General features: G+C 35.7%; 1 long non-coding RNA gene across 1 annotated transcript; it reads left to right on the forward strand.

Annotated features, from left to right (window-relative positions):
* The first annotated feature begins 2,303 nt into the window (after window positions 1–2,303).
* LOC116165888 lies at window positions 2,304–9,779 on the forward strand. Its single transcript, XR_004144211.1, has 3 exons — window positions 2,304–2,592; window positions 9,564–9,658; window positions 9,707–9,779. It is a non-coding gene; the product is annotated as an uncharacterized LOC116165888 (long non-coding RNA).
* The last annotated feature ends 2 nt before the right edge of the window (window positions 9,780–9,781 follow it).

Raw genomic sequence — 9,781 nt, forward strand, 5'->3', positions numbered from 1 at the left:
CGGATTCAAAAAGTTGGTCTGCGCATGCGTAACCAAATTATTTTTTATTTTTATTTATCATAAACATCTTTCGAATGTGTTTCATTTCTGGGACCGAACAAAAGTCGCCGTTTTACATAAAAGTTGTATTGAAGATTGTGTAAATTGTTTAATATCGATCCTAAAAAAGAACCCCTGTGGGAGTTCCACCGATATAGTACCAATTGTTTTAGTAATGTCAATAAGTAATAAGAAGTGATCATCCGTCCGTCCGTCCGTCTGTCTGCCCGTGTGCACGATAACTTTGTGTAGAAACGTCTGATGGCTTTGAAAATTGATACACGTTCTTCGGGATATAAGAAAGGTCGCTATTGTTTTTCGGCTACGTAGACTAACGGGCCAAAAAGTTACAGCCCAAAAAGTGCCCAAACCTCCAAAAAAGGGTTTCTTTTATAATTCTTGTTACAAAGAATATATGAATGTCCGGTTTTCTGTGTTAGTAAATATTCCTTAAACATCAGGTAACTATGCAGATGAACAAAAATTGCACATGCGCAATCCCAATTTTTTTATCTGAAATTTGGTACGTAGACCTCAAATAAAAGTAAAACTGATGTTGGTAAAAAAATTTGTTTTTGCGTATGCGCAATCCGATTTATTGACATCTCCGTTTGCTATGAAAATATGAAATATGAAAGGTAAAACTGACGCCGATCAAAAAACTTGTTTTGCGCATACGCAATTTCAAGTCTTTTATTTGTTCAGATATTTAAATGAGATTTTGTATATACGGACCTCGAATAAAAGTAAAACTAATGCCGATTCAAAAATTTGTTTTACAAGCTATATGCTGCTCTGATTGGACAGAATCAAATCCCTTAAGGTGTATTGTAAAAATGATGTGTGTGCGAAGATCTCGAGGATCGTTCGGTATTCAGTTGTATCGGATTTTTTTACTCCAAAAATTGGACGTTAGGCCAAGTTGTCGTTTTTAAAGTTGAGGGTTGTGGACAAGTTGGACGTTGTGTGTGATCATTTTTTAATTGGGGATTGTGGTTAAATTGGACGTTGTGGTGGACGCTGGGATCATTTCTAATTAGGGATGGCGGCCGAGTTATATTTTTCAAAGTGGTTTTTCTAAGGCGTCGTAAAGTGATTTTAAATACTGGCGTTGTTGCTAAGATCAAGTTAGGCGTTGTGACCAAAACCGAGTTTCGGGATTGTGGTCAAGGTGGCCATATCAATAGGCCTTCCAATATGCCGCACTACTTCTTTCCAATGGTGGCATTATGAACTCTCTAAGTTAATTTAGGCAGCAATAACAATCTGCGAAAAACTGTTTTCCCATGTTAATTCCCTATGTTCGGTTTGAAAGTATTCACCCGGTAGAAGATTTTTGTCTAAGAAAGTGTTATAGTGGACAATACTTATAAACAAATTGTAAGCGTTAGATTTACTGTTGACAATGCTAGGTGAATGTGTATTTCATAGCTAGTCACTCATTTTTAAGGGGTGTTATAGAAGGACTTCCGAAAAAAAAGTAACCCCACGCATTTACCACCCGATTTTTCTTGTTCATATTCTTGTGTCTTCGTTGCGATTATCTAATAGGTGTTTTTCACGTTGTACTACATTACGCATTTGGTTGGAACATGCATTTTATATTTCATTTGTGCGATGTGGAAACTATTTATATGATTACTATCCCATGACTTTACATTTACTGAATGGTTTGGTGATGGAAATGTGTTAGCGCGAAGTTGATAAATGTTCAAAGAATTAAATTAATGCGAATTTGTCAAATGAATGAGAAGCTGCTATCCGGATGCCGGGTTATCATCGGACACCCACATTACAATAAGGAAGGAAATGATAAAACTTAATGTAGATAGATAGTTCGAAATTGTCTGATATTGTAATGAACCTCCAAATTTAAATTTTCGAAACACCCCTATCGGTTATCCTGATCGATATAAATCGGATAGACAAAGCGAATATTAAATTTACTAATCAAGCCTAATTCAACGTCTGCATCACAAGTGCACGCCATATGTTCTTTATCTTTAAAAGGAATGTTAGTAGTCGGAGTAAATCTTATCCCACGGTTTTTACAAGCCCTATTTTCTTTGTCGCTGTTATGGAGCGCCATTTTTGATCTATTTTGGTTAATTTGTAACCGAATAAGGTCGCAAATGGTGAAATAATTATTTACTCTTGGAATAAGGAGGGTGTGTAGAGATTTTGCATTAAATTTACGTTAAGTAGGCTGCACGCACGGACAGTAAGTAGGGACAGGACAGCTTCTGATTGAAAAGAGAAGTTGGTATATTTTACTGTACGTCTTCCTACAGTCAGAACAGTACGGTCCATCTGTGTGGTGCGAAGCAAATGAGTGACGCTCTTCTAAATCATCAAAGATGATGTTTCAGGAATAAAACGTGAACGTTAAAATCTTTTCTTTTTGATTCGTCTTGCAACTAAAATGTTAAGTGAAAGAAAGACAAATTGAATGGGGAGATAATGTTTAAATTTGGTGATTCTTCTTACGTACTTCTGTGATTCAACAAATTCAAATACAAGTGCACGTGTTCTTGCAGGTAAACATTGGCAGAGGTAAATAGCCTTTCTATTTTTAATTCTACTTTTAATCGCTATTAATAGAAGGTTAAATGCCAATACTTTGTTTTCGATTTTTACGGAAAAGCGTTCTTATTCATTGTACCAAATAAATTTAATACTTATGATCTCATTTCGGCGACAGTTGTGTCGGTTCTTGCTCTATAATGCAATTGTAAAACTTAACTTTGCAATAGATACCTATAAAGCTAATTAATTTCCTCTTCATACCGAATCGCCATATTTACTAAAAGAAACAAAAAAACTACCATCGGACATTCAAATTTGTTTCGCTAATTTGATTTGTGTTTACCTTAGTAGGCAGGTAGGTAGGAAATGGGTCAGTAGCAGTTTTTGGCAGGTGTAAAAGATACCTATCTGGTCATTTTCCCGGCTGGAAAAATACCGCGCGGTAAATTGTACGCTCGTGAAAAATCCCGCCCGCTGTCTAAATGAATAAAACGTGTATTTATCTAAAATTTGCTATTACTTGCGAATATTCGGTACAGATAATTCTTGCAATAAATGTAGGATTTAGTCTACTACTTTGCTAATTGAAAACAATCATTACAAATGGTATCCGAAAAAATAAAGAAAAAGAGAAATCGATGTATTTGAACGAAATAGGCATCACGCCGTTCAGGGAGGAAATATATAATCTTTATGTAGGTAAATCCAATTCTAATTTCTAATGATGGATGGATTTTTTCATGGAAATGGGGAACATATATTTCATGGACCTTTCGGCAAGGTACTTTCGAGGCCTACTCGCATGAGGATAGAGGCTTTTTTTAAATTTTTGAGCGTAAAATATAAAAAGTGCTCTTTTTTGGGTCTCTCGCGCTACAGCCTCATGAAGAGAAAACTACTCTACTAAATGGAATCAAATTTTAGTAAGTGGTCGATTGAACGTTTTTGCAACATGCATTCGGAAATTAATTTTGAAAATTTAATTAATGCACAATTATGCGAATACCCGAGTTGCAGTGGTTGAAAAGTGAATCTCATTGTCGTGCAAGTAAAATGATTGTCAATTGTGCAAGGAAGGTTTTGTTTTGGAAATCCCGATATGTCACAAAATCCACTCTAGCAGTCTCAAAAATTAAATTTTGAAAATAAAATTTGGAATGCATGATTGGGTGGTTTTCTGTCAAGGTTTTTAAGGGTAGCCGTAGCGCAGAAAACCGCAGAAGGGCCATATGAGTTATTTTTGTTAATAATTTACTCACAAATGTAATTGTAAATTTACATCATTTATCTGGATATATTCGAAGGAGTTGCCAGATGTTCCTAGGAATTTAGAAATCTTTCTGGGAATCTACAAATCGAGCTACAAATACATCGATCTTGGAATTAAAGTAGAAGTTGTCTAACGACGAATTGTTATATCCGAAACATGGGTTATTTAATGGGCCGGTTCAGCTAAAACATTTTCAGGTTTGTACGACTTCCGGTTATGCCGCAAATTGACTTCGTCCTCAGATCCTTTATAGAGATTTCTATATGGTTGTCCGTCCTTTTGTTCGCCCGTTCGTCTGTGTTCCCTATAACTCTTTGTTATAAATACTTTTTATAGCTTTTAATTTTTGTCCGTCTGTCTGTCCGTCCGTGTGCGCTATAATTCTTTTTTAAAGTGGCCGATCGTGTTGAAAAGTGTCATAAAACAAAACAGAAACAATTTTGAAATATTTTTAGCTCGAGTTTTAGCTAACACCACTGTGTAAAATAAGAGGAGTACATGGACTCCTATGCCTTAGCATAAGTACAACGTTAATCATCCAGTTTATGGTCGATGCAATGTAAGAGTGACATTAATCTTTGGTACACCCTATCACATTTCCACTAGTGGAGTCTTACAGAGGTTTCTTACGAAAGCTATGATCGCGCGTATTTATTTCAAAATGCAGGGCATACCGAAATAGATACGAAAAACTTAAAAAAGCACTAACGGTCTTTTTTGGTGCTTTCGTTGAACTTCTTGGCCACTGAGGAGGCTTTAAAAAGGCACACTGAGGCTTTCCATAGTCGATTTCCAGAGCACTTTTCATCTGTTTCATAGAGCTTTTGGGTTGTTTCTAAAGCTTTTCGGGCTCATGTTATAGCTCTACGATTCTTTCAGAATTTTCTAGGTACTTTGTGGGCTTTTACAGAGCGTTATGTGTTCTTTCGATATATTCAATGTTTCGTTAGAACTTACGAAGCTTATATAGTTTTAGAGTGTGCACGGAAGGTTTTTGAGGGCTTTAGAAAAATTAGAGGTGTTCCCTCGGGTGTTCCTTAAATGCGCGTTTCTGAACATCCGTTTGGCCCTGTAAAACGTATTTTATACGTTTTTTTTTACAACAATCAAAAGCTTTGTGGGACTTTGATATTTCATAACATTATATAAAGTGCAAATGTAAAGCTAATACCTAACTTAACATGAATGAATTCCATAGTATGAGCTCAAAACTTCATTTTTCGAATTTTATATGCTATATCAGCTTTTTATCTCGCTTTTTATGTAGCGGCGCTAACGCAGACCAGTGTCAAATTAATTAGCTTTGCACCCTTGGTGCTCTTAGACAAGATGTAAATTAAGACGATATCTCCGAGAAATAGATACGTGCTAACATTTGTAATTATTTACTAAGAACAGTTCAAGGTAACACCTATTTGACTTAATAACGGTTTTTAATCTGGTTTTTGGACGGGAATATTCCAGTTTTGAAAAGCAAATTACTACCTCAAAACAGCGCACACCCTGTACGAAAAACTTGGTTTTTGAAATGAAAAAAAAACAATTAAAGCTAAATGCGAATAATGCGATGACTTGTCTCAGATAGATGGTTCTGTACATCTTGCGGATGTTAAAATTATTTTTATTTTTAAGAGTAATTCGTGTTTGTGTGTATATATCCCATCAATAGACGCCTAAACAAGTTCGGTACTGACGCATACTCTCGCGCATACTGATTCATTAATAAATAAATGTGTAATCAAATGTACCAAACGAGTTCGGGTGTGGGCCGAGATTGGCATCGCTTATTGTAGGGCGGAAGCTCTACAAATTTGATAAAGAATCGACCTGCAAAATTCATGGCAATCGGTCCATTCGTTTCCGAGATATCGGGGTAACGGACATGCGGACAGACATAATAAAGTTATGAACTCGCTAGGAGCTCGTTAATAAATTTAAGCTGAATTGCTCGCTGAATTGTATCATGTCGATTTAATTTCAGTAAAATTCGATGAGGTAAAATTGAAAAATTATCCTCAATTTTCTCAGTTCAACTCGAGGTTCAACTGTTAAATCAACATGGTACAATTTGATTTAAAATGCTCTGTTTAACCATGGTCAAAATTCGTAACATCTGTGATTTCGTTCGCGTTTTATAAAAAATGTCATCATGGAGTGTGTACATAATTTTTATTACGCCCCCCCTCCCACAACCCCCCCAATCTACAAAATCCAGTTGACCAAATCCTGGAAGAGGCGGCGACGCCAGGCATATATGTCAAAGTATCAGGTATCAACTCTTCCCCCGATTTGAGAATAATTAAAATTCCAATTATTTCGCGTTATGGTAAATATTTTCGACGAGGTTTTCGACTATATTACCCAAAATGTAAAAGTCTTTTACTTAAAATGAACATGTTAGTATTAATTTTGTATGTTAATCTTATTAAATATAACAAAACCTTTGACAAAAGGCAGGGAGGGGGGTATTGAGTGGACTTTTCCCAGTGAGTCAAACTTCTTTCTAAGGTCCGCCGGTGACCTTGTGCCGACGAAGGCAATTTTTTTAATTCATACTTTTGACTAATATCTATACTATGTAGGTACTACTCTTTGTTTAAATCCTACTCATGCAATTGGATAGATTTTATCAATAATGTCTGGTCTAGCGTCTGACAGTTCAGAAGGCATGTCAAGGTTATTGTTATCACTCGATAATGAAACATACTTCAGTACTTCGAAGGAAGTAATAATAACAATAAGTGACATTTATTAGATTACGTGAAACAAAAAGTGATTAATGGAAAGTAAACTTTTAAATGTTGGTAATGATAATAAATTTTATGTTACGTAGTCTGTTAACTGGGAGAACTTCAGTTATGTGGTGAGACACCCCAGACCCGCTCTACCACTTAACTACACCCAATTCTAAGCAATAAAGGTAGCAGTGGATTGTAATTTGTAATACATACTTATGGTGTCTTGAGAAAGGGAGAGGGAGCGAAATGAAACAGAAGTGTGCTTTATTATTCCAAAATTCAGGCGTAATTATTGTTTTTCTGACTTCAGTGTTTCTCAAATACCATAAATTTGGTCACAGTAGTAAAACTGCGAGAGAACTAATGTTTCACACAGTATTGATTTCCCGGATTTCACTGTGCAATTGAGAAATGGTCAATGACCAATCGTTGACTATGCTTTCAGATGTCTCAGTACAAACCCAAATTCTTTGCACATTTTTCTCTCGATTTTTCTAATACGATTTTTTAGTTGATTTTTTTTGTAATTTATTTAGCATCAGCTGCTTTGGGTATTAGCTATTATTTAATAAGTTTTTGTGTCGGTTTTTGTTAATTGATTATACACAGTTGGTGTGTAGGTATATTCAACCCTTTATATTCATAGAAACTAAAGCCAGTGTGTGAATTTTTTTAAATTTACGAATGCAACCTTGGTACCTACCTACTATATCATATTAAGCTTTTTAACGTACAGTTAACGCTCATTACTCATCATCATCAATCATAAAATTTTTTGAGCGAGTCTGTGCATTTGACTATGTATCCTATAACATCTTATTAATGAAGTTGATGTTGTCGAAAAGGTAGATTTCTATCTATCTACCTATTGTAATGGTACCAGTATATTTATATGTTTATATATATCACTTTCAAGAAACACTCGTAACTTTCGTAATTATGAACAGATTTGCCCGAACTTTAAGGGTTGGTGTAACTCATAAATCTCGGTCAAGTTCGTGAATCACCCAATTCCGCTATACCTATTGGAACAAAATGGCAGAAAGAAATCTACCTACGCCTGATTTATGATTGGCCCAGCCGAAAGAGATTTTTGCAAAAATGCGCTAACAAGAAGAAAAGAAATGCCATTTTTGCTCATTTGCCAAAAATATACTTAGTTCTCGACTTAATTAGTAAGTAGGTACCTATAAATGTTAACTTCATACTATCCCGCCTAAATGTTTAATTTTTCTGCTAATACTTATGGAATGAAGAAATTGCGTATGTACCAATTACCTTCCGTATGACTGTAGGATGATTCGCCCCCGAAAATTCGCCCCGGTAAATTCGCCTCCAAGAAAACTCGCCCCTAAGTAAATTCGCCCCCGGACTATTCGCCTCCGTAAGATTCGCCCCAGAAAGATTCGCCCCCGGCAAGTTCGCCCCCGACAAATTCGCTCCTGGAAGATTCGCTCCCGGCGATTCCGCTCCCAGGCCAGCAGTTCATAAAATTTTGTTTAATTGTTATTTGTTTAATGTTACAAAACCAACCTATTACTTCCGAGGGTTAATAAATGTTATGGGGTGAATCTTCTAAAGGGCGAATTTTTCGGAGGAGAATTTATTGGGGGCGAATTTACCGGGGTGAGTCTTTCGGGGCGAATTTACCGCACACTTTCCGTATACATTTGTCTACAAAAATGTTTCGTTTATTTAAACTAATCGCCAACCCCACTTAACCATTCTGGAATGTTTATTTCTCGTCTTTATGCATCATTACTTATTTTTTGTGTTCACCTTTTTTATGTTATTAGTGATTACTGATTATGAATAATTATTAGAGAAATGTAATCTGTTGTTAGGGTCAGTTTTTATTATGCCACTTTTAGAATACTCGCCTTCAATGTGAAGCCTATAATCACAAAGTTCTAGGCGGTATGTTCCAACAGGAGCTGCACCGCTAGGTTCGGACCTAGGGCTCTTACTAGTTTCTCTATATTAGCAATATAGATAACATTATTTCGCCCTAAAAGTTATCGAATGATCGTATATGAGATAAGTTACCATCGTTATCTTTATGCACCAATTGCTACGGGAAACGTCCAAACGCAGTGTATCGGTGCTTAATAAATGAATATCGTGTACTATACCAATGCATGTTTGTCCGCCTCTAGCTATCTTTGTATCTTAACGTAAACAGTAGATTGATAAAGTCAGTACTTTTCTTCACATTTGCAATGTGTCATATCAGACATACCTCTTCAGTACACTGTAAGATTGCAGACTAAAGAATGATAGTAGGAAAATGGTTGCTCAACTGAGTTATCGTGGGAGAAACAGGCATCCATCTTCTAAAGGGAAGAAGCTGTTTGTTGAATATGGTGACATTAGGAATCTTTAGGCATAACCCAGCATCGATAGTTTGTTTTAAAACATTGTTTAGGGCACGCAAGTCTGCAACGTGAAAGTTTGCTGATGAAAAAAGCGTCATATCAATTGAAATGCATTCTCGTGTGAATTTAATTGGAATGGTGAACGACCGGCGTCGTTTCCTTATTATTATGAATCAATTAAATGTTATTGGAGTTGACCACTGTATACTAAGTGAACATAATAAACACAAATTAAAATTCCAATCAATTTAGTGATTCGAACAAATCCAGTTTCACAGGTCATTTGTTTTTATTTGCATTCAAGGTACCTAGAGCTCTGAAACCATTTTGATTGACTGATAGGTAAACAATACCATTGTCTTTGCTTTCTATTGACTTAAGATAAATTGTTATTACATAAAACTAAAATAGTTTATTAGTCATCTTCTTCAAAGGTCATATGTTTTCTATTTTTAGTTAATATTAACAGTGTGAATGATAGTTAACTTCTTTTATTATGTCTTGAACTACTTCTGCACAAGTCAATCTATGGAATTATACACTTCCCCATGACCTTCTTAGGTTGTAACACAATCATTATGATTACTCCCACTATTATCATCTTATATTTTTCAGACAATAGGTACCAATTAAGAACCATCCACTGACGATGCCATCCTATTTATCGATATGGGCCAGGACGCAGACTTTTTTTTTCTTTATTTCGTGTAGTAAGTGTATTGAGTTGTTAACAGAATAACCATAATTCTATGTTTCAGACTTGTTTATAGTCACTAGTCAACAATATACAGGACAGAGATCTCGCGGATACTCAACAAGAGGTAGGCGTAGTA

Source organism: Photinus pyralis, unplaced genomic scaffold (assembly GCF_008802855.1).
Source record: "Photinus pyralis isolate 1611_PpyrPB1 unplaced genomic scaffold, Ppyr1.3 Ppyr1.4_LG3a, whole genome shotgun sequence".
NCBI lineage: Eukaryota > Metazoa > Arthropoda > Insecta > Coleoptera > Lampyridae > Photinus > Photinus pyralis.